Here is a 26,095-nt window from a genome sequence, read left to right as displayed (position 1 = left end):
AGAAAAGCAGGCATAATTTGAGGTACTCAACCTTTTTTTCTGACCTAAGAACTCATTCTGTGCAGTTAATTCCTGCAGAAGCTGCATCCAAAGTAAGATGGAGTGAATATGACATCAAAAGCAGGCTAAAGTTGGAAACAGGCTACCTTTTTACTTTCTTCTTCTTAAGCAGACATGCTTTGCTCTACTGTCACTTGGGGATTTAGTTACTGGTATCAAGATGCTTTATAACATCTTATACTCTTTCCAGCTTCTCATTTGAGAAGACAGATATTTTCTTTACTGTGTATTAAAGGCTATATTGCATTTACCTAGCTTTGGAAAATGCATATGTAAAAGGGCAGGCTTTTATGAAAGAGTACAGATTTGAAATTTTCAAGTGAATACATTTGAAGTGAATGAATAAAGCATTTTTTGCAACAATTCCTAACCCATCTTAAATGCATAATTTCTTTAGTGTGTTTCATTGCTTATACCTTCTTAGTAAATTAGGTATACATCACTCATTTATTAATAATTTACATTATAATTTATTAATCCTCTTCTGGTCAGCTACTGTAATCTATCCAAATAGCTGTTTTTAATAATTTGCAAGGAAAATCACTGGATTATTTGAATTTTCCCTGTTTAGGAAGCTTTCAGCTGCTCCCCATCTTTATGTACCATTATGTGAATTTTTAGCACTCTAGAAAAAGATGTCCAACTCTTCCTGTATTTTGGTATTTTAGTCACCGTTTACACAGGTAGGCAAAACCTGATGTTTTTCACATCCCAGTTTTCTTTTGTCATATGAATTTATTTTGTTTCCTTAGTTCTGATACTTTTCTTGAAAACCATCTATATTTAAGAGGTTAAATGGACATCAGTAACCCAGCTGACACTACCAGCTCACATTCCCATTTTGACTTCAAGGTGTAACTGTGAGTAGCATCACTGCTATAACTTTTCATTTCCTGCTTACTGTAGTGTTAGTATTGATTTAGTTAGAGCAGTATCAAATTTTTATTTGTTTCATATGTGAGTGAAGTTTTTCCTTTTCTCTTGGCTCTCAAATAGTGGATTTCAGTTCTTGTGGCTGAACTTGGTTAAAATTTAAACTTTGGCATGCATCTAAGGCTGCTGGGTTTGCCAGTCATTATCATTCATCATTATCATGTCATATCATATCATGATTTATTTTCCCTTGGAGAAAAGCAAATACTGCATAAAGGTTGAAATTATAATCAGTTTTGTAAGGTTAAAAAGGAGCCAAAGATGTCTTGAAACATTTTCATCAGGAAAAATCAAGTAAAGAAAATTAATCTCAGAGAATGATTTCAGTGAAAATTCTTTGGTGTTCACTAGCAATTATGACAACAGTTGAGCAAAATCAGGTATGTGTTTGTATCCTTTGGGATTCCTTTTAGAATTTAGAAACAGCAAAAGTCTGGACTTTAAGTTGGTTTTTGTTTAATCTGATGGCATCTCTGTGTATGACAATGTTGCTTTCGTATCCTGCACTGGCCAAGTTCCTTAAAGCTGTGTTTGTGTGCATATGTATATTTTATTTATAAACATGTGCATAAATCTACACCTATCTCCCTAGAAAACACGGGAGGCTGAGGTGAGTGCATTTGGATAATAACTTTTTAGTAACAGCTTTTCTACAGGGTAAGATTATTTATTTGAGTAGCACATGCTCTTCAACTTGGGAAAAAAAAAGGGAAAAGAAGGATGGAGGCAGAATCATGATGCAAATTTTGTAAGACCTTGTGGTACCATAGCACTTGGTAATATGAGCCTGTTACTTTTTGTTAGGGAAGGGCTTGAATTATCTGAAATTCGTATTAAAAATTAAAATGGATTATTTCAAAGGAGCCTTTGTATTTTTAAAAGTAGTTTTACTGATCCCTGGGTTGGAAAGTGGTACAATTTTATCATAAGTCAAAAGTTGCACGGGGTTAGATGATACCTATAGCAGTTGAGGTAATCATTTACTTACTGAGGAAGCCATATGAAATGATAGTTAAATAAGAAACAAAGTGATGACATTTAAAATAGATTGCATGTGTGTCTCAACATTTAAAAAAAGAAAAATCTATTGAACATGGTGCAGTTTTGAAGAAAAATAATGTTACCATTTTGGAAACTTGTGCCTATATTGGTCATGTATAAAATTAGATTTATAAATGATGATTCTTCCAAGTTGGAATCCTTTCAAGTACGTATAATTTTATTTTGGATCGATAATTCAGTTGTGCTTGGAATAGATAGAGGGTGCATGTGAAACTTTGGTAAGTGCAATATAGTGTGCATATCCATGAAATTATGAAAAGCTGCCATGACAGGTATCATCCTTTAAAAGTAATGAATGCAGGTAGGTTGGTAAACAGGGGAAACAGTCAGCATTACCAGAACAACCTCTGTCCTGGTGAAATATTCACTCTTGGCAAGGCAGTGTTAAATTCATAAACTTTCTCTGTTCCAGGTGTCTGTAAGAACATTTCAGATTCCAGTGTTCAGTAATTATTGCACACCTACTGTACTCTTCAGATTTAACACTGCCTTTTGCCTCCAGGAAACTAATGGCCAGGTGTGTTTAATTTCCTATGGTGGTGGCATCTGTCACTCAAAATGTCAAAAATACATTATAGATGTCATCAACAAAATCAGCGCTGTGATGATCTTGATGTCAGTGATGTGACATGCTTACTTTTCTTTCAGTTTAAAACCTTTTTGATTCTGATTAAATACTCCCGTTTTTAGTTCCAGAGTGAATTGTCTTCCATGCAAATTTGGTTTCATTTTCCTTTTATTACTGAAAAGTCTTTATATCAGAATGTAGAAGCATACATTGAAGAAGTGAAGATGAAATGTTTTGAACTTTCCTGCTTTTAGATTTTTTTTATCTTTTAAATTCAGAATAATTTTTAATTTTTTAAAAATTCGGAATAATCTAGGTCTCCCATTGATTTCTGAGGGAGCAAAGTTCCTACAATGCTAAATGCCACAGAAAAATTCCATCCTCATCTCAATTAAATATTTTGTTCCTTTGCTATACTGCTCACAAGTATATGCTTAGTTTATAAAACTCTGGAGCATTAAGATAAGCACTTTCAAATTTTTAGGGAGCAAAATTAAAATGCCATGATTTGTAGATACTTTCCTTTTTGTTTGTTTGTTTGTTTGTTTTTACTGTTAATTGAAACTGGAAAACTGTATAGGCTACCTGAGATATTACATTATATATAATAAAATTATTAAGTTTCTTCCAGCAAAATATATTTTAATTTATCTATTGAAGAAGCTGTGAAATACTCTGTAAAATTACTGTGCATTTTTATCTGCTTTGAGAAATTAAGGAAAATTAACACTGGATTTATAAGATGACTCTTAACATAGAGCTGCTGTATTTTACATACAGAACGCAGAATAATCAGCTGAGTGATTCTGATGATTGAGTACAGTTCCCCCAGTTTAGAATCTGACCTGTGCACCCTGGATAGGCAACATCTGCTGTTACACCACAGCTCAGGATGGCTCTGGTAATTTTTTTTGTGATTTGAGAAGCTCTATGGAAGCTTCTAATTTTCATAGTAGCACTACCATGATGAACTGAGGCTCATTACTGTAAACTGATGGCAGCTGTTAATACTATTACAGGCAGAGACTTTTTATTTAAGGGAAACATTAGCCAGTAACTGGTAGATTTCTGACACTGTATTACATAAGGCTTCCTGTTAGGAAGGAGAGCAAAGAGAAATGGATTTGAACCCATTAGTATCAGAATTACGTGTCAAAAAGCTAGAGCAGAGTTCAATTTATTTCTGCAATAAAGTGTAAGCTAGAGATTGACTTGACAATTATTTTACCTTACATTGCTCTGGTTGTTCTGAGATGACTATTCCAACATCAAATCATCTTGTTTGGACATCTTTTACAGAATAACATGATAGTCTAAATATGCATTATGTTATGTAGGAACTAAAACTCGGCAGGTTTTTTCAAGTAGAAATGAGTTTTTTATTACTCCTTTTACTAGAGGATGTATATACCGTGGAACACATTCAGCATAGATTTAAAACAACTGCATGTATTTTCTGCTAAATCTAGTGCATGTTGTTGAATGGCGTTTACATTGTAATAGAAAGGATAATCTTTCTGAAGCTTTTAGTGGCTTGGCATAAGGAATACAAATAATCTGCCCAAAATATTTGTTTTCTCTAAGCCAGTCACTGAGCAGGGTTGTGGCTCCTGTTTACCACTCTCTTTTTTCCCTAATAATTTTCCAAGATAAGAGACAACAAATTGGACAAACACTTCCTAATTATAATTTTCAACTTTGAGAAGAGCAGTGCTACCAAAATTTTTGCCCACTTAATATATGTATTGTCCTACTAAACACCAAAATGCATGAATTCAGAGCCTTAACCTTGAACATTATAACAAGCTTTTATTGGAATGGCAATTTTTTCCTGTCTTGAACTGATGGTGCTCTACAGAACACTTATTTAATTTTCTAATTGTGCAGTATAATTTTTGGAGGGTGTTGTGTTAATTGTCCCTCTGAAAATTCTCATGAAGCTTCGCAGAAATGTTTATTAAAACCTTTATAAAAATAGCATTACACCAATGTGCAGATTCTCCCAGCAGGTTTTCCTTTCCCTTTGCATGGTTTCATGCAGTACCATGTTGTACTCAGGGGTGATGCAGGGAAAGCAGAATTGCAGCTTTGCAGCTTGTTGTGTGTTCGTGTTCTGATCTTCTGTGAACTCTGTGGGCAAAACTAATCCCACAATCAGAGCCCTACAGAGTCTTGTGGGGTCCATGGCAGGGCATTCCCTGGCCCTGCAAATTTGACAGTGATGCTGAGTACCTCCAGTGTTAGGTTTAGAATCACCTCAATTGTTAGATTAAACCGCATATCCTTCCTGGCAGGCATGTGGAATGGCAATTCCATGGCCTTGGAATATCCAGGATGAAACTACAATAGCTGTTCCTTGTGGGTTGTCTCTTCCCTATGGCTGCAGAAGGATTTCTTTGAACCAGAGTTTAGTATAGCTACCTACCTAGGTCAATTGTTATTTAACATGGAGTTATATATATTTATTGTATTGATTTAAAGCCAGTTCATTATAAAAATCAGCCTATAAAAAGAGATGGCATGTATGCAGGGAGATAATTTCTTTTTTTTTTTTTTTTTTTTTTTGCCAGGAATTTCTCATGCATAGATACAAATGAATTTTCTAAATGTAAATGTTTGGCTAGATTATTCTTCAGAGACACATATTGATTTCTGTTGTCACCCTTCAGTGAGAGTGAGTGTAGGTTACTGGGAAATCCTTTCCAAGCACATACTGAAAAAAATGTAAAATATGATTTCCTTGACAGTTAGTGAAAAGAGACAGAGTAGACGTTAACAAATTAACTGTGTTTATTCCATCCTCACCAGTTTCAGTCTTTCAGCTTCTAAAAAATCAGCTCGTTTGGTGCTTGGAGAACACGGGTCCATATTGCACTGGGTGAGCTCGAAAGCACGTTTTGAAATTCATAGCTTAGCAAAAGGGAATCTTTGCATTTCCTCATTTTCCTTTGCAGATCTAAATGTGGAGTTGTGGCTCTCTCGCCAGAGTGGGAAGTACTGCATAATTTTGCAGTTTAGGCTATTCTATAATGCAAGTAGTATGAGCCTCATGGAAAACTGTGTGTGATGGCCAAGCTTAATCCTAAAATGTGCTTCATTCAGCTTTCTAATAAACCTGAAATTCATAAATTTCTGTGTCTTATAGCGAGTTTGATAATTATGGATTATAATAATTTTACACTTCAGTGCTTAAACCTAAATATTGTTCTACAAATACTTTTTCCTTTTTCTTTTCTTTTTCTTTGTTATTTAGAGAGTACAAAATGCCTTCACGAATACCAGAGTGCAACCTATGAAGAATTTGTTATAATTTTTTGTCTATCTAAACAAGTTATTTTAAAACCTAGATAATATTTATATGTCTTACAAGGACTGTTAGATAGAAGTGTTGAATAGCTTGTTATGTTTCAGTCATGATAAACGTCAAGTTCACCTAAAAATTAATAAAAAATTATTATTTCAACAGCTATGAAATCTGATAAATTTTTGCTTTCTTAGCATTGTGGTATTGCTAACTTCCATTAATTTTCTTTGTAAATGGTTTAAAAACTATTAGTGTCATGTCAGGTATAAAGTACGGTCAAGAAATGTTTGATTTTAAAAATACATGTTAATATATAGGAGATGAGACTACAATGTTGCAGTAAATTACTGTATTTTATAACATTTAAATCATAATTTCTATGCACTCCTTTGCTTGTTTTGTAGATAATAAATGTACAGAGTTGGATGGAAAACTCAGCTTCTGTTGTTTCAAGGGAACAGTGATGCTTGGGTTTGTATGTGATTAGTAGTGAAGCTACAAATATTAAAGTTATAAAATGATGTAGTTGTATTTTCTCAAAACATTTGGGAGCATTTTGAATTCAGAGGTTTTTTTATGATCTCTCTCTGATGTACTTCAAGGAAGAAAAGCAGAAAGAATTTTGGAAAAAAATTAATCTTTGTGGTAAAACTGGCTTTATAAAAAGCCAAACAAGCAGAGGCATTTTAACATAATTTTCTCCTGACTTAAACAATCTTAATTTTATCACTTTGCCAAACTGTGTTCCTTTGCATGAAGTATGTGCAGGAGATACTTCTGAATTTGCATTTTCATTAGATTTAGCATTCAGCACCTAATGCCATAAATTTGTTTTTGAAACTCTTTAATTCCCCTGAGTGTTCCAACATATTGAATGCTATTTGCTTTGTATTATGTTGGCAGCAAATCTGCAGTGAAAATGCTGTCAATATATATTCATAGCTAACATTGTTAACTAAAAGCAATATTGTTTTTCTATTGTAAGCTGTCACGAATGTTTGGCACCCTGTTGTGTAAGCCAAAAAAATGTCAAAGAAAGAAAAGAATATTTATGAAGAAAAGTGCAGTGATAGTGTCAAGTTTTCTGTATTAAAATACATTCCTTGTTTGTACAGACCTTTACAATTTATGAAATTGTGTTTTGTAGTAATGTAAAGTTAGAATATTGTGAGAAGATGCAGGCTGTTACAGATATTAACTGAGAGGAGCACAGTAAATGATACAGCCATTTTACTTTGTATGTAATGCAATGCTTATCAGGCTGTAAAATGTATTCTACTACACTACAGATTATTTTATTAATAGATGTGCTATATATATGTGGAAAATTAATGAAAAATATTTTGAATTTTTTTCCTGGTTTTTATGATAAAGAGTATAATTAACAAGAACAAATGCAAACTTTTCAACATTCTCCTAGGGAGTATCCTTATCTTTATGCAAGAAACAGTGATTTTGTTTATTTAAGTAGTGTATTCCTTTTCCCAATAATTCATACTTTTCTAATGAAACATATTTTTTGTATCTTCATGCTATTATAAGAATGTCTTAGAACAGAATATTTTAGAGAACTTCTGTGGGGAGAAATGAAAAAAAGAAAAATTCTGTCTGCCATGCAAATAACCATGTTAGTGCTAATACATAATAAATACCCATAAGCTAAAATAAGACAAGTGGCATCTTTTGTGCTACTCTTGCAAGTGTTTTAACCCAGAGAACTTGAAACCTAAACCATGTAAATGGAAACTTCTGAATAAGGTATTTGAAGCACAACCTGGCCACAGGCTGGGTTACTCTGGAATCAGCAGACTTCAGCTGGTGGCAATGGAGAGCTCTGACAAAAATCAGTGTTTCAGCCCCACAGGTGGCTCTCAATGATGCACCAGATTTCCATTACCCTCATCTCACCAAGGTAACATTTTGCTATGTCCACCTAGGTGAAAATAATAATCCCTGTACAGTGAAGTACTGGCAGCCCCAGAAATGTTGGCATTCGTGACACTTTGTGTCATTCTCTAGAAAACCTATTTTCTTTGGGAAACTTTTTTTGGTAAAAGTTTAATAGATTTGGACGTTGGTCAATGTAGTTTAAAAAACCCCCAAACTTAAATATTCTGATCTACCATTCAAGAACAATCATTGGTGAGTTTGTTTGAACACTCTTTTTCATAGAGCAGTGTGTTGGTGGCACATATTAACATGTGTCATCTTCTGTGGTCCCGGCCCATGGTGTGAATACATACTGATCATGCTACATGATGCCAGTTATGAATCCTTTTTTTCCTTGCAGCTGATTTCACCCCTCAACTTCAAAATAACCTCTGCTTTCTGTGCTGATATTTGCTCTGCTAGGGGAATACAGGTGCCACAAGTGATTTCACAAGGTCCCTGTTATGGACTTGCTATTTTCAAACATTTTCTAAGAAGTGCAAAATAACCAGAGTTTCCATTGACTTTAGTGACATTTCAGTACTATTAGCACCTTGGAAAATTGGCCTTTATATTTCTTGGCACCAATCTCTATAAATTCTCTCATGTGCTTTCAAGTAAAATTATATAAGCCTTCAGAGCTAAGTCTCCCACTACTGTCCAAATTAATTTTTTTCCTGCTTTTTTGCTTCCAATATTCTTTCCTAATTTTCCTAAAGAAAAGGAATCCAAACTAAAAACATGGAATACATTTGATGTATGGAATTGTTCTCTGGGTCTTTGACTGGCATTATATAACAAGGTCAGAGATGTTTATTAATGTTCTAGGTGAATGTCCAGCACATTCAGGTTTAAGAGAGAACATGTCTTGCCCTCTATTCATTATATTCCAGATTATTCCAAGAACTTGCACATGACTGAGTCTAATGTGTATCTAGAGAGGCAATATACTTGGACAATTATATTCACAGGTGAATAATATTTTTTAAACACAATAAAAAACTTTAACAGTTTCTTAAATGGCTCACTAGATAGGGATTGCTGTTTCAGAACAGGAGGCAGTACTGCATCCTGCAGACAATTGACAAAATGGACTAGCAGTTTTCATCCTTAATTTAATTCTTTCTCCTCAGTGGCAGAGAGATGCACAGTCTTTCTTACATTGTTTATCTTATTTTGGCATAACAGATTTAATCATGACTATATCCATTTTCCACAAACTGTCTTGTGTCTTGAATCATAGAACGTTTAAATCTTTTACAGGTGTGGGATAACTGTGCAGCTCATCCTACTGGAAAGCTTTGGATTTCTGTGCATTGTGGAAGAATGTGCCTTTCCCCAGTTTTCAGAAATGTTTATGAACCTTTAGAAAGTGCTGTGTCTTCTGTCTGGCAGTTAGATTTCTATCAGTTCTCGCTATTGTCAGGGTTCCTTTTTATTACTTACTTTATTATATATTGTACAGGGGGACCTGCTTTGCCATTTTACTTTTTTTACTGTTGTTTTGTTAGGCATAAATTTGATGCTGAAGGAGGAATGAAGATGTGCAAACCCAGTTATTAATCATGCTCAAATCTTTTCCACATGTGTGTCTTGAAACACTTCTTTTCCTTCTATTACCCTTATATGAAATAAAATTGTATTTTTCTTTTTTATGCTTGAGAGTTTTGACTTGATAAAAATGAAGGCTGTTGCTTGCTCCCCTTTGGCAGAAGTGATGTCACAAAAAAAGGAGCAGACATTCCTAACTTTTTCTCCTAGCCTGAATTAAGCTCATCCCTGCTGAGGAATTTAGGTGGAGGGCTCCTCCAAGATGTGTTACCTGCTTTTTCTTCTAGCAGGGGTGACTCAGAATTCTCTTGAGGATAGCTATTGAAACAACAGTGGAGCACAAAGAGATAGAAATTAATAAAGTAAATAGGAAAGGCAGTAAATATAGACCAGACCATCCTCATTTACTGTTAGAAATAAGAGAGGAACAGTATTAAGGTACATAGATGAGACAAACCAGCACTTATCCATGGTGAAATCTATAAAATGTCTTCGATTGCTCAAGGGATCTTTAGATATAGCATTATTTTCTCTATCTTATGGATGACTTGACCACCTTCACTATGAATTTTTCATGATTTTCCTGACCCAGCAGCTCTTGCCTGTGGAGAGAGTAATACAGTATTGATTTGGGTGTTAGGTTTCTGCCTTTTTTGCCATAACAGGATTTTTGTAGCCTAGAAACCTCAATCCCTGATTACTCATTAGAGACTTGAACAACTTTTCTTAGATCTGGAATGTAAAAGAATAATCACTTGGTTACTTTTGTCATAGGTAGCCTTTGTAGTGGAATTTCAGCTCATCTTGGTAATGAGTGCTGTTATTAAGCTTTCCTGATTGAATGGGCTCTACTAGGCCTTCAGATTGTAAAAATACTGTTGCCTGTTAACAATTAGTGTGTTTGCAGCAGAATAACACTGGTGAATGTGTTTATTTAGCAGCATACTGCAAACCAGTGGGATAAGTAGGGGTCTGTCCTTCTGCATTACTCCTGGCATTGATGTCTTGGTGACTTATTTTCTGTGCCTCTTGGGCATATTAGGAAATTGAAAGGAGGCCATGATGTTGCTATTTCTCATTTAAACTGTTGTGGGTTTTTTTTTTTTTTAATAAAAAATCCATATCTTACATCCTCAGCATTGCCATGGAAACAAGATTTTTAAAAGGGACTTAACTGAAATTTAGCAGCAGTTTTTATTTCTTTGTGATTCATACTTCATAAAAATGCAAATGTCACGCTAATACATGTTTTACCTTAATATTTTATATTACCATTTTGTCTTAATTGGTCTAATGTTTTTCCTAATTAAATTTTGAGCTTCTTTGAATGATTTTAAAACTGTTCTGTGGACCTATCAAGCTTTAAATTTTGACTATGTGACACACAATTTAAGACACTGTCATAGAGGAAAATCAATCATTTCAACCTGTAGTCACAGGCACAACAAAAGATTTAAAAGATTTAAAAAGCCTTTTGTCCTGACTGGAAATTTCTTGCCCTCTATAATCTTCATTTCTAGTGAAGTATCACAGCAAATAGCTTTTAATCATTTATATTCCTTTGTTTTTCACTTTATTCCCTCTAACTGTGTGAAGTTGTTTAGAGGATAAATTACTGCTCTGCTAAATAAAGCTTTTATTCATAGTTCCCTTAAGAGGAGTGTTCTGTTTATGCAAAGCTACAGTGTGCCCGTTGGTTTACATACATACTTGCATCAACCTGTGTAAATAAACTACATTAATTTAACATTTTATTTGTGTCTAAACATGCAGCAGTTGATAATGTTAGTTCAAACATGAAAGGATATCTGACATTCTCTTCTGAGTGCCTGTTTGGTCAGGCCTCACAGATCATACAACATTTTGCCTTTTAAAAATGAAAGTTAATATGATTAGAGTAGGGATCCTGGTGATCAAGACTGAAACCATAGAACTGTGAAATTGTTTGGGTTGGAAAAGACCTTTAGGATCATCAATTCCAGCCATTAACCCAGCACTGCCAAGCCCACCACTAACCCATGTCCCTGAGCACCACATCTACACCTCTTTTAATTAACTCCAGGGATGGCGACTCTACCACTTCCCTTGGCAGCCAGTCCCAGGGCTTGACAACCCTTTCAGCAAAGAATTTTCTTTCTAATATCCAATCTGAACCTCCCCTGGTGCAATCGGTGTTCTGTCACTTGTTGTGGGGAGAAGAGAGCGACCCCCACCTGACTCCAGCCTCTGTCCATGGAGCTGTGGTCAGAGATAAGTGATCAGTGACAGTGATAGTGACAGTGATAGTGACAGTGACAGTGACAGTGATAGTGACAGTGATAGTGACAGTGATCAGTGATAGTGACAGTGATCAGTGACAGTGATAGTGACAGTGATAGTGACAGTGATCAGTGACAGTGATCAGTGACAGTGATAGTGACCAGTGACAGTGATAGTGACAGTGATCAGTGACAGTGATCAGTGACAGTGACAGTGACAGTGATAGTGACAGTGACCAGTGACCAGTGACAGTGATCTCCCCTGACCCCCCTGTTCTCCAGGCTGAGCCCCCCAGCTCCCTCAGCTGTTCCTCACCAGACCTGTGCTCCAGACCCTGCCCCAGCCCCGCTGCCCTTCCCTGGGCTCGCTCCAGCCCCTCAATGTCCCTCTTGGCATGAGGGGCCCAGAACTGGACACAGCACTCGAGGTGTGGCCCCACAGTGCCCAGGACAGGGGCACAGTCAGAGCCCTGCTCCTGCTGCCACACCATTGCTGGGACAAGCCAGGTGCCACTGGCCTTCCTGCCCACCTGGGCACAGCTGGCTCATGTTCAGCCCCTGCTGAGCAGCACCCCCAGGGCATTTTCCCATGTTCTGCCCTCAGCCTGTAGCACTGCTGGGTATTGTTGTGATCCAAGTGCAGGATCTGGCACTTTGTCTTATTGAACCTCATACAGTTCCCTCATCCCAAGATCCAGCCTGTCCAGATCCCTCTGCAGAGCCTTCCTGCCCTCCAGCAGATCAACACTCCTGCCTGACTTGGTGTCACCTGTGAACTGAGGGTGCACCCAATCCCCCTGTCCAGATCGTCAAAGAAGAGATGAAACAGAGCTGATCCCAGTCCTGACCCTTGGGGGAAACCACTTGTGAGCTGGATGTAACCCCATTCACCACCCTCCTCTGGGCTTTCAACAGGGACATCCAGTTAAAGCCAGTGTGTTTTCCACAATTCTCTCGTCTATGAAGCTGCTGAACCTTGTGATGTTAGAAAGAAGAGAAAATGGTGTGGACCATGTACACTACTGGCCTCACTTAGAAATTGTTATTACTCACAGCTCGAGCAGTATGGATCACAGATCCCTCAGTGCTGAGCTGTAAATGAATTGTATTGCCTCCTTTTATTGCATTTTTATGAATGTTTTCAACAGGTAACCAAACAGAAGGAGGTTTGCGTGAGGTTATCATTTACTGTAGGAAAAAGTGTAGTCACAGGGAAAATACAGAACCATTGGAAGGCTTCTGCCTTGACAATTTTTTTTTTTAATTAAAAAGCTGTAGCCAAATAACTTTATACCCCTTACCGTAAGATTTTCTTTGTACATGCTGAATATTTATTGGTGTGTGTATTGTCCACATTTTACAAGTATCTTATTCTGATTAAAGGCATCATGGATGCACATTGAATGATGAAGAGTCTGAAACTGTATTTGAAGCTCAGTTGCGTGCAAATTTTCACTGAGATTATACAATACTAAGTATTTATGATTAAGTTTTGTGTAAGAAGTAAATTAGCTCACGAGGCAGTGGTTGCATGTATTTGGCCCGACAGTAAAATCCATAAAAAGTTATTTTAGATATATTTGTAGTGCTTAGAGCAAATGAAAAAAAAAATTTATCATTGAACTTGCCAATTATTTAAATACATTACCCTATTAATTGAATGTATCATCATTGCCTATGCTACAAATGCATTTAAAAGCCTAGAAACATATTGGTCAGGTTCCCAAGGCTGCCCACTCAGATTTAGCTGAGTGTGTATAAAAGCTTTCTTTTGTAAACACACTGAGTCCTGCAGTTTGAGCAGTGTGTTTGCCCATTTTTGCATGCTCAACTTCCATGCAGCCTTCTGAAGAATAATGCTTGACATTCTGGATTGGTGGTACTTAACAGGAGAGGAGACAAAATTCTTCAAAATATCATAATATTGAGGGGCATGCATACACAAATGTGCTTACAGAAATAGTGGAGTGTCAAATGAATGCATTTGAAAAGTAATTACATCTGACTTTTATACTGAAACAAACAAACACAATTGTTCAACAATGTCTTTCTCCACAGAATCAGTTGCCAGTGTATTAATAATCCCACCTAATTGACACTCTCTCTATTTATATTATGTGTACTGTACTATTTCCACTCTTCAGTTTTTCCTTTTTTAAGTAACTGTTGTATCTGCCTCTCTCTGAAGATGAGCAATATCTTTTTCAAGTTAATGAGATTCCTGTTTTACTTAAACAAGATGCATATTCACTATCTTTCTGTTGTTTTAAAATATAATTGCTATGAATATGTTCAACAGTTTGACTTGGTTTCTTCAAATTGAGTGAATTAATTAAAAATTGGTGTTTGCCCATAAAAGAGTGAATGAGCACACTCAGTGCTTGATGTCAGAAATCAGACTGTAAATGAACATAATTATGTTTCACCTTCCTATTTAGTCATTTGTGTGGGCATAAGCCTTTAGTTGTTTGCAATGTTATTTCTTAAACAGTTTCATTTACACTTTGGTTTTTGAAGAAGAGAGGGAGGGTAAAAGAAAAGTTAATGACTAGATAATGATTTCTTTCTGAAAGGCTGAGCATCACTTCTAATCCTCAATTTGCAGAACATCAGGGTAGAAAATACTTCTCTGATGGTATTTTGCTAAGTGTATATTATTTAGAGAGAAATTCTCACCACAGAACGCGAGAGATCATTTTGGCTCCAGGTGCCAGAGTGTTATTCCTACACACATTTATGGTATGGTGTAAGCAACATGATATATACTCTATCTGTATTGTAGAATATACTGCTTGAAATATACTGCAGACACTGGTGATGGCTGCCATTTTGTTTAAAATAATCCATATTATGGAGTCAAAACAGCATGGCTTTTTCCCTTAAATTTACATACCAAACACAATAGTCTTTTTCTATTTTGACTGCTTACTGAATGGAAAATGAAATGCAGTTCAGCCAGCACATTGCTTGTTATAATTTTTGCTTTTTGTGGGATTGTTTTTCTTGTCCCTAGAGAAACCTAGCATTATATTCATGATTTGGATAGGCTTATTTAACAGTAAGCAGTTGCTTTGTCTCCATGAAGGATTCCATGACCCAACAGCACAGTCAGATAGGAGAATAATTTGGCATTTCTATACAGGAATATTGTCTTGCTACTGAATCAAAAAACCCCTGTGATTATTGTGTGGTTTTATATATATATCAAATAAAAAAGTACTAAGTGTGGAGTAGGATGTTATATCAGTTCCTTCTAAACTGAAAAAAATTAAATAGGATGATGAACAAAAAATCTGCAATTGAAGATTTCAATTTTAAAAGGCTAAAATTGGAGAAAGGACAGAATGTGGGACATAATGAGAACTTACTGGTTAGTGGCTGAATATCCCTCTGCCACCCTGTCTGCTATGTGAAATATCCAGAAATAATACAATGCTGGACAGGAAGAGAGTTTCTATTGTAGACAGTTGAATACTCTGCTATTATAAATTCCTTAATTTGGCCAGCTATCCTTTAAAATAAAGTATTCCTTTAGCAAACATGTTTGAGGTGTTAGTCCTCTGAAAGTTTGAGGCCCTCTAATTTCTCAACTCATTAATAACCACATAAGACTCATTTGTTCTTTTGACAATATTATTCTTAAGACTAACCACCAATTCTGCCTCCCGGGTGTTCATTCCTGTTAGAACTTATGCAGAACAGTCTTTTCCATTTCCCTCTGAAAGTGAGGGATGTTTTTGTGAGAGTATCCAAATAGTCACCAGAGTTTCCCAGTTCAAGTTCATGAGCCTGCATTTACTGGCTCATGTAAAATACCAGGTGCAAATTTTCAGCTTCTTTTACAGCAATGGAATTCTACCTCGGGGTTGAAATAACAGTGTCAGGACTGCACAAAGAATTCTCTGTGCCAAACATGCTCTTTGGTCAATACATGAATTCTCTACTTCCATTAATATCAACTGTAATCTCAAAAACATAAGATAGAAAGAAGAAAGTAATGAGTATAAACTGTGATCTCTTATTTTCCTTGGAAAGCCCCTGAGCAGTAAAGCACTGGAGGAAATATATCTGTAAGGCTGGTTACCACAGAAGTGTTTTTTCAGGTTTCAGGTTATTCCTCAGCAGGAATTTTATCAAATATGGGAAATCAGTGGAATGTTTTTCTTTCTCATAATACTGTTTCAATTGACAAAACAGAGGCATTTTAAGCATTGATAACTATTCTTGATCATCTACTAAAATTCCTGAAAGTCTCCCTTTTACACTGTAGTGCAATGCAAGTAGAACTCTTTTGTTCCTGCAGAAAGGTGACCTCAGGAACTCATAAAAGGTTGAGTGTGATAATTTTGTAACAACTACCAGAATTCTCCATTTATTGGTTAATGACTTGTCATGGATTAATAAGTAGAATATTGATAGTTGAGGGTACATATGAGAAAAAAATGCATGAATAGTAAATAAAAATAGTGCAGTGCTTGTTTAGCTGCCATCTTAGACAATGAAAAGCTATTTTTTTAATGACATGAGACACAAATCACAAAATGTAAGATACCACAGCCTGAAAACTGGTATTTCTGTCCACCTTGCAATCATAAAGGCTGTATGACCTCAAGATCAGTTCAAAAGATAAAGAGTTTTTAAAGGTAGTTACCTTGTGAATATCTGTTCTGATGCCCAAGGATACAATTTGAAATTCAATTTGTATATATGGTGTGCTTGGGAAAGGATGAATCAAATATGTGCTAAAGGAAAAAACTTGACTGCACAAAATTGTTGACTAAATTTTACCTGTGTTCTAGTAATAAAGAAAATTTAAAATTTTCATATAAATGTAGCTGCTATTTACATAACCTTCAGGGCTTTTATAGAAATACAATTACCAAAGGTGCAAAAGTCAGAGCCAAACACACCTATAACAAAATAGATTCAAAATTGGAGAGAAAACTCCAGTTTGTGCAGCACCAGATCGAAATAATAGAGCTTGAAACTAGCATTTGATAATGTTAATCACAACTTGATAATAACGAGTAGTATCTTACACCACACTGAAATGTTGCATATTTCTGGTATCATCCATCCTTTTCCCTCCAAGACTGAAATTCAGTTTAATGATAGTGTTCAGTGATAAAATGATAATTATTTTGCCATATTTTGCCAGGTTTATATTTTTTTAGTGGTAGAGGTCAGAAATAGCACAATTTGCACTGCAGAGGAAAATATTACCTTAGCTAGAGCTTCAGTGGTGAAAAATAGGTGTTCTGCAATAATGAATTGTATTGAGATTATTTGAAATCTACATTTTGGTTTTTTTAAGTAATTCCTTTGATGTGATACTTATTGAATGATTTAAATTTCAAATAAATTTCTTTTGCAACATTAATGGTGGGAACTCCCTCAAATTCACAGGATCTTCAGGGTTTTAGACCATAGAAATCATTCAGGTCTCATTTTGTCATATGAAAAGTGTGACAGGTACCCTTTAATGGTTACAGACTTTTCCATGTAGAAGAAAGGAATTTTTCAGGATCGTGACTTAAATCCAGAAATTTATGCTAGTTGGATACAGCACTATTAATGGCAATTAATGAATTTATTTTTAAATTTTAGTTTCTTTTTTTTTTCTAAAAAACCTCCCCAACTGTCAGAAAAGTACCAGAAAATATGAAAATACAAACTTTATAAATAGAGTAATTAAGTAAGGGTGAGAGAATTATCTTGGAAAGCCTTATGGAATAATGAGACAAAGTCTAAGGAGACAGTGAGGAAACAGGGACCAGTAGGTTTATGCACTTCCTCATGAACATGTGTAACTACCTTTGAGTTCCTGTTAGAATAATTAGCAGCAAAAGCAGCAACACCAACAATAACTAAAGAGAAAGAAAATGCAATAAAGCACTCTACTAGGTGGCTTCCTAATATTAATTATTTCTTCAGATTTTTATATAGGCATAAAGCAATCTATGTAATGTGGTACATAGAAATTCCAAAATGAAAAGGGAAAAAAATTATGATTTCCACTGGGTAAAATGTAAAAGTTGCTATAATTTGTGAGAAGTAGAATGAAAAATCACTGAATATACACAAACAAAAAATAATTACAACCAAGATGAAACTGCTCATTAAAGGACTGCCAGGTTTGGTGATAAGTCTAATTTTATTTGACAATTTCGTAAATGATGTGGGGGAGGAATAGACCTTGAATTACATTCTTAGATTGCACTAAATTGGAAAGTGCTGTATATTAATGAGGACAATAATACTTCAAAGGTACTGGAAGGTTTTAGAAATGTGACTATAAGGTAATAGCATTATTTCAGTTTAGGTAGAAAATGAGAGTATAAAAAGGAGAAGCCCTGAAAAGAAAATTAAACCATAAAGAAAATGTTGACCATATTTTTAAAACTGAAAAATAGAGACTTTAGAAGCAAACAGCAAGTGATGATGCTTTTGCTGAACTAAAGCTATTGGTGATTTAAAAGAGGTTTATTACTTTTCAAAACTGCATTTCTTTTGAAAGTCTTCTTGCAATGTAAAAATACTGACTTAGATAACTCTCACTGTGTTCCATGGTGCAAATTACAAATATATATATATGTGTGTGACATTACAGAGTGATTTTTTCTCCATATTTGAGGGGTTGTTTATATCTGCAGAAATATATTCCCAGACAAGATACTATCCTGACTTACATTCTGCAGAGATTTGTACCTTGATTAATTTTACAATGAATAAGTGTACTCCAGGTAAATAATACAAAGTTATGAAGTATGTATGCCTTTGTAGGATTGTCTGCAAACTGATGTCTGCAAAAATAGACTGATAATTTGTCTGCAAATATGTTAATGCAGAATTTTAAGTATTAGTGCCTTCATGCATGAACTTTTCCAATATTTCTTTTAGAAAGTTAAAAAAGAGTGGGCAGACTGTGGGGTGACATTGTAGAATCCTATAACACCCTTGTTATAAGAAATAAAGCAATTTTTATTATGGTATGAGCTGATTTATGAAGCTTGCCTTTCAGTCCTGTGTTACATAAGTAATAATTTAAGAAATCATTAAAAATTAAAAAAAATAAAGAAAACTATCTAAAGGATTAAATAATACCAAATTGCATACTACATTTCAATTTACCCAATTAAAATAGAATATCACATTCTGCTTTTATTAAAGGAATGCATATATTATTGGTTTACTTCTTTTATTGTTCTGAACATTTACTTCTCTAAAGACATTATCTTACTAAAAAATATTCTCTTATATCTGTTTCTCATTTTCTTGTTATATTTTGCTGCTGCTGAGTTCCTATTTGCCACCTCCTAACAGTGTTACATATTTTCATCCAGCTCGCATATTGCAGTGATGTTCTGAAGTCACACGAATTTTGCTTAGAGATCTTGATCCTGCAAAAAATTAGGGATGTGTTAGGCTCAAGGATGAGAGATTCCTAGTTAATGTAATAATTGGTGCACTAGGTAACCTCAGTCAAGCTCTAAAGACACCAACTTTAACTCCCAGTCTTTACAGGCTACATCCTGGTAGACTCCCTGCTTTATTTTCCCACCTTATGCCTGTGGAGACTTTTCAGTCTGTTCTCCATCTGTCCATCCCTCGGCCTCATGTAAACACAGATGTGAGTCCCTTGTTTTATGAAGGGACACAGTGGAAAAGGGCCTTGTCAGTCTACAACAATTATATTCTATTCAGCAAACCATTTCACAGAATCATGGAATCAAAGAGAATTTCAAGGATTACAAGAGACCTTAAAGATCCTCCAGCCCCAGCTGCCCTGCCATGGGCAGGGATGCCTCCCACTATGAGAGGTGCTCCATCCAACACGGGCCTTGAAGAATTTCTTCCTAGTATCTAACCTAAATTCCCCCTACTTCAATTTTTACTCAATACTCCTTGTTCTATCACTGCAGTCCCTGACCAAGCGCCCCTCTCTGGCTTCTCTTTAGTTCCCCTTCAATCTCAGCAGCCACTGAGCAAGGTGTGTCATTCAGGTCCCAGGTCTGCCTACCTGTGGGTATAAATATGATGTCAGTCCTGTTTTCTCTTGTTGATTCTGGGGTATTCTAGGTTTCCTTTTATTTGCATTAGAAAGAACATCTGACCAACCATTCAGCAGTTTCCTCTGTGGAACACAGCTTTCATCTGCTTCTTGGTAACATCAGAAGGAGTTTTCTCATAATTGGATCACACCCATGAAACAACATGACAATGGGAAGCGTGGCTATTAAAGGCAAGGATCAGGCTAGCTTATATTTATCCCATAGGGAACTTCAGCAGCACAATTGAAGTAAGGTAAGACAGTGTGAACTGTAAGATTTAGTGGTTAATCACATGGAACTGTCACAAAGAGGACTCCACTAATTGCAAAACACAAAGGGTGAGAAATGGTTGAGTGTATGTGCTGATCAGCTGTGGCTGTGAGACATCAATGGAATGATTTTATGAAAATAATCTTGAATATACATTACGTGAGTGTAACATTAGTATCACTGAAGGCATCAGTAGGACCTACGGTCTCCAGTTCATGGAGTGTTAAACGGAATTTAGAGAAGAACCAGTAAGATAAAACTTGTTACAATTACTGATAAGTGCAAAGCCTGTTGTACAAGTAATGACTGATGCTTACTTTACCTAACATCCATAAATTGTGAAAAAATTGTCCCAGTTGTTGTTTTAGTTGCTAATTATCTTCATTAGCAAGATATTCCTTATTTCTTGTGTGTATTTGTGGAGTTCCAGCTTCAAAGCAGTGGGTATCATTATGCCTTTTTCTCTTAGAGAAAATAGCTGTTTATAACTTTCTGGCATTTTCTACTAAATTTCAGCCACATCATCCATTTGGTTTAATAAAAATGAAATTGCTTAAATCTCTTTTTAATTATTTTTCCTTGTTTGATTAGTGAAGGAAGATGGATAACTTGCTGCTCATATTATGCTGTCAAAATTGCAGAAGGATTCCAATCCCTATGCAAGAATTGTGGCTGTATAGCTACACTTCTGACTTTTGAAAATAGAAATGCATGTTTGCTTTCATGCATTTGGGCATGTTTACTGAGTCCTTAAATTCTGGGCAGAGAGCATACAGTGCCTTTATATCTTTATAACAAAATATTATGGTCTCGAAGTTTTGGATCATATTTATATTACATGACCTAAACTTTAAGGGAAGATGTTAAAATATAATTATATTCTCATTTACATATTAAGCATGTTTACAGTTATCTATATTGTTTTTCCCACCAAATGGCACTAAAGTTAACATGGCTTAGTGTTTTGGGATTTTAGAACTGCAGGACTATTCATTCCAAAGCAGTTTTGTGTGAATTCCCTTATATTCCAGCTCAAGTCAGTAAATCAGTAGATTGTTCTTTAATTAGTGATGCCAGAAGGACTGCTGATGGAGATGTTATTCTCTGAAGGTGCAGATAAACTCGAGATCCCGATCTCTTGTGAACATTAAAGCTTCTGGGACCCTTTTCAAAGATAAAAGTATTGACTAAATATATTGACTGGATTTCGTTTTGGTTTTTGTTTCTCATCTCATGGTTTCCTACTGTTAGATAAGGTAGGTTGTGTTTCATGTGCTGAGCACATGCATTAGTAATGGTGCACTACTACAGTTGGAAAGTTAGGCTCAAAATACATGTCAGTCAAACAGACTTTTTTATAAAACAGCCTAATTTTGTGATGCTTAAGATTCCTGTGTTTCACATTACAGAGTTACATCCTACAGTATTTTATCCAGGACAGTGGAAGATGAAATCCCCTTCTGACCATATTTGGAATACTTCCTTAATTGTATGTCTTTCTTGTCTGAGTATTTTTCTACAATACTACCATCCACATTAATTTCACAGGGAAAAGACTTTCCCTTTAAAAGTCCCTCTGATTCTGCTCCAACATATTATGGAAAGCTTACACATATGAAATGCAAAGTTGCAGAAGCTTTGGTTCAAAAAAAGATGAAGAAAAAAGGAAAATACGTTCTAATAATGCAAATCTCCAGAAAAACAAAGTTTACTTTTTGTATTAAGTAGTTTAACTCCAGGGATATATGTGCCTGTAAATATATAGGAGCAGAGAACTACATCTTTACCTATAATCAGAGTGTGCAATAAAAAAGGAAAGTGCAGAAAATTTACTCTTCACAAAAAAGTTTTATGTCTTTAACTTTCTCAGCAACAATTTCTTTTAAAATGCTGGTATGCTGTGGTGATTTCACAGAATATTCTCAGGTGGTAGCAAAATGGGTGGAAAATTTCCCATGGAAAAGAAGCCCACCCAAATGCCAGGTCTTTGCCACCACCAGAGACTGGTCTTCAAGGCTGCTATACTTAAATTAGTGAGGAAGTGCACATTAAAAAATTGCGAATAAAAATACTCAAGATAAAAATTCCTGGCAGAGCAAGAGCTGTTTCCATTTGTCTGTGTATACCAGTCACAGAAATATGAACTGCACAAAGGTAGCTTGGGATATGGGAGCAGTCCATGTGTTTCAGGCAGCTGGTGTGGTGTCCCTTCACTATAAACAGGCACACAGGGAAGTAGAGGAAGTCCTTTATCACTCCACTAAGTGTGTCCAACACTGAAGCTGAAAACTTTTCCTTTATGTAGCAGAAATAGCAACTCACATGGTCTTTTTAGGCCAGCATCTGTTAGAAGAAACCAAATAATGCTGTCATGGTCACAAAGCCAGTGCTAGGGTATCTAGCATCCACAGGACAGGAAATTCCATAATTCAAGACTTCAGGAGGGTTTCACCCCCACCCCAACCCTAATTTTATCCTATTTCCACGGTCATCTGGTTCCAAAGATAACTTTAAACAAACACCAAAGAAGAAGGTGAGCAATATTTATATTTCATATGTATGTCTTTCCTGTGCTGGGCAGGAAGTCTTGCAGATACATGGATTAACCTCCTCTCCAAATGTGTAGGTGACTGGGTTTATGCAGCCTTGGATGAGAGAAAACTTTAAATTGTTGAAACTTCCATCCTTCTGCGTAGATCAAAATAAAGAGTGGTAGAAACATTTAAAAACCTCAGCATGTCTAGAAAGAAAATGAATCTTTTGGCTGAATATTAGAATTTATTTAGCTGCCTCTTTGAGGAGGGTGGCTCCAAGGGGCAATTCCAGCATGACAAAGGACAGCTGAAGGTCACAGCTCAGGGAAGTTGCCTCCCACACTGGACATAGACAACTGAAGAACAGAAGTGGTTACACCTTACTTGCTCTTGTATGACACATTAAATTTATTTTTTATAATAATTACAAGAAAAGCTTTTTAAACTTTGGATCATGATTGGGAAGTGTGTACACTTCAGTAAAATGGGACAAGACAATGGGTTACTTCTAAGGATGCTGGCTTGCTTGTAACTTGAATAACTTCTTTTTTCCCCCAGTGTGGCTGTTCTAACTTCATCAGACAGAATAATGCAGAAGTTACTGAGCAGAAATTCTGAACTGAGGACAAGCAGACCCACCCTCAAGTCTGACAGAAAAACATAAGATCAAAATAGGTGACCATAACAGATACTTTTCTCAGTTTGCTTGAAACATCAAAAAAGACTTAAATTTCTTTAAGTAGAATTTGGCTGACAGTATGATCAGAAGAATGAAGATTGTATATACTTGCTATGGTTACTCTGCTAAAGAAACAGAAAAGGAAAAAAATATTTCTCCCAATTAAGTATTTATAAGATTCCCTGGAAATGACAAACTATTAGCTTTGAATATGGAGCATGTCCATGAGGCTTGCCAGGCAGAGCCAACATGCCAGTGGGGTTTCTTTGGAGGTTAGACTCTGGAAAGCTGTGCTCCTGGAGAGATTTGTGCATGTAGCATCACATACTTTGAGTATTCCCACTGAAGTCAATATAGAGGCATCCCAGTGCCAGAGGACAACAGGATAATAAGAGTTTGCATAGTCTGTAGTGATAATTAAATATCTAAACCTCTGATTGACTTCATATTTAAGAACTTTATAAATGTAAGAAAAGAAATGAGGGGGCTGGAACATGGCATAGTTGTATAGTTCATAGATGCTTAGTCATACTTCTTTTACCTTTCTAAAACCCTTTTGTTCTTCTTTAGCATTTCCTGTTTAAATAATCCTTTTTGTTTGCTCTTTTCTGTTTGCAGTGTAATCCATTTCATTTTCACTTTTCTTCCCTCAAGCATTTGTGAGCTCTCTTCTACCTTTTCCCTCTTTGACCTGGTCTAACAACTGTGTCCTAGCCTATTTCTCCGCTAAGTGAGGCTCAAGGGTATTTGAATTCAATTTGGGGCCATCTCTACTCTGACAACAATGTTGCTCAAGTAATACCATTAGGTCGCTAAGATACTGTACGAGGCAAGAGGACACAGCTAATAAATTTTATTTTTTTGTCTGGACAAAGTATCTGTGCATTGGGTGTAGCTGATGTTCAAGGAAAGTACTCTGTGTGTGATGTTCTGCAAAATGCTGATTTGACTGTTCTCTTTCAAAATTGATCCCCTATAAGAGAAGAAACCTTTTTTTTTCTCCATGATTCATTTAAACTAGACACATCTTGTGAATGCTGAAGCACTAGGGAGGGTATTTTTTCCCCATCTCTGTTCTTACCAGACATCTTCTGCTTGTCTCGGAAGACGAAAGATTCCCCACAGTAAACTGTAAAAGCAATGTGATTCTTTTTGTTTAACAGAGGAGAGTTAGTGTTAGAATGCTTTTAAGTTTTGCTTGTGGTTAGGAGGTAGATAGGTGGGTTAATTTTGCCATTTTTATAAAACAATTCTGAAGCAAAACAGTTCTGTGAAATCAAATAGATACTGAAGTATAAATTCAACAACAAAATCTGTACAGTTTTAAAACAGGAAGATTTTATAAGTTTTATGGTTGGAGAAGAAATGGCAGGTGCAGAAGGACTTTGTCCTTGTTACTAATAATATTATCATTAACAAATGATATCATTAGCAAAATGTGTGTATAGATGAGATTATGTTATAGCTGATACAATATTTCTTTGAAAGCTTATCCAGAGAATGGTTTAGTGGCTCACAGTCAAAGCTGTGAAAAAAACCTATTGGGTGGGACTCAGTGGAATTCTATTCCTCATTAGACTTAGATGATGGAATTAAATTTCTATGTGTTGACAACATTCTAGGACAGATTTTTAAGACAAAAAATTAGAATTCAAAATGATCTTTCACTTGGAGAGAGGAAAAAGTATTCTGGACGTAGAAGCAGAAGCCTAGCCTAGAACACGTGTGGAGTAATTTTTTAGCTTTTCCCAGCATGAACAAGGACAAACTGCATCCTGTTTTGCATAATTCACTTCCAGGAAACTGTGGGCTGGATGGAGGCAACTGAAAGAAGAGTGGAAATGATGATCAGAAGTTGTAGGTGATCTGTAATGAAAAATGGAAGAACTTCAGCTTATTAGAGGGAATATTGAGATGGAACATGACAATTTTGAGTATGTGTGGTCTCTTGTGATTTGGGCAGTAACTAGCAAACTTTAACTGTTGTAGCACATTGGAAGTGCTGAAGGAGAATTCAGAGTAGATATTAGGTAGAGGCATTTTGCTGTAAAAGCAGAGAATCCCTGAAATGATATTCCTAGGAAAGATATGGTCTCCGTCATTAGACATCTACAACATGGATTAGACAGGAAGCTGCCCAGAGTGCCAAATTATTTTGTATGTTAGTGAGATGAAGGAAATGACATCTGAGGCCATTTGCCTTAGAACTATGCCTGTTTTGTTGGTAAATCAAACTTTAATTCATGTTACATTTGTAGTAGCTGGAAAAGAGCAGAATCTAGATTTATATCTTGATTACATCCTTTACCTTCTCATTACCTGGGGGAAATTAAATAGTTTGCATTAGAATTGGTTTGCATATAGAACAATGTAAAATATTGACAATGAAATATGTACAAACAGGATAGTGCAACCGTACTTGCATTCAAATTAGCATCCTTTCACATGCTCCTTTTGATAAATGACAATAATAGGGATTAGTTTATAAACCTTAATTCACAGGTGGAAACCTGTTTTACCCAAGAAGTTGAATTAAACAACTTGCTTTTGGGATAAGTAATAAGTTCCAGGATTAGGATAGTTTGGGAGGAGTTCTGCTGAACTCTGTAAATGCTACCTAGCAGTGAATACCAGCTGATATTTAACTAGGTGTGCCCATTGCCAGTGTAAGTCTTGTTGGAAGGGATGAGTGTGCTTTGCTGGATAGAGGCCAGGATAGGCTTCATCCTGCTTGGACTCCATCCTATTTGGTCAAAAGCTTCATTTGTTATTTTATAGGTCTGAAAATTATGATGTATGATCAGCTTTGAGATGATCAAAGCATAATTATGACTTGAAATTAATGGTGCGAGCCATGTGAGCCCAAAAGTTAGGAAGAAGGAAATTGTGTGCTCAG

At 35.8% G+C, this 26,095-nt stretch overlaps 1 protein-coding gene and 1 long non-coding RNA gene across 4 annotated transcripts in view; both read left to right on the top strand.

The window, feature by feature from the left end:
• LOC118689748 (BEN domain-containing protein 5) overlaps positions 1 to 26,095 on the top strand; it is an 884,006-nt gene that overhangs the window by 52,037 nt on the left and 805,874 nt on the right. The window lies entirely within an intron of this gene.
• Positions 5,292 to 9,511, top strand: LOC118689749 (uncharacterized). Its single transcript, XR_004980672.1, has 2 exons — positions 5,292 to 8,827; positions 9,120 to 9,511. It is a non-coding gene; the product is annotated as an uncharacterized LOC118689749 (long non-coding RNA).

Source organism: Molothrus ater, chromosome 9, assembly GCF_012460135.2.
Source record: "Molothrus ater isolate BHLD 08-10-18 breed brown headed cowbird chromosome 9, BPBGC_Mater_1.1, whole genome shotgun sequence".
NCBI classification, from domain to species: Eukaryota; Metazoa; Chordata; class Aves; order Passeriformes; family Icteridae; genus Molothrus; species Molothrus ater.
Note: the sequence above shows the minus strand (reverse complement) of the source record. Positions and strands in the feature narration are given on the sequence as shown.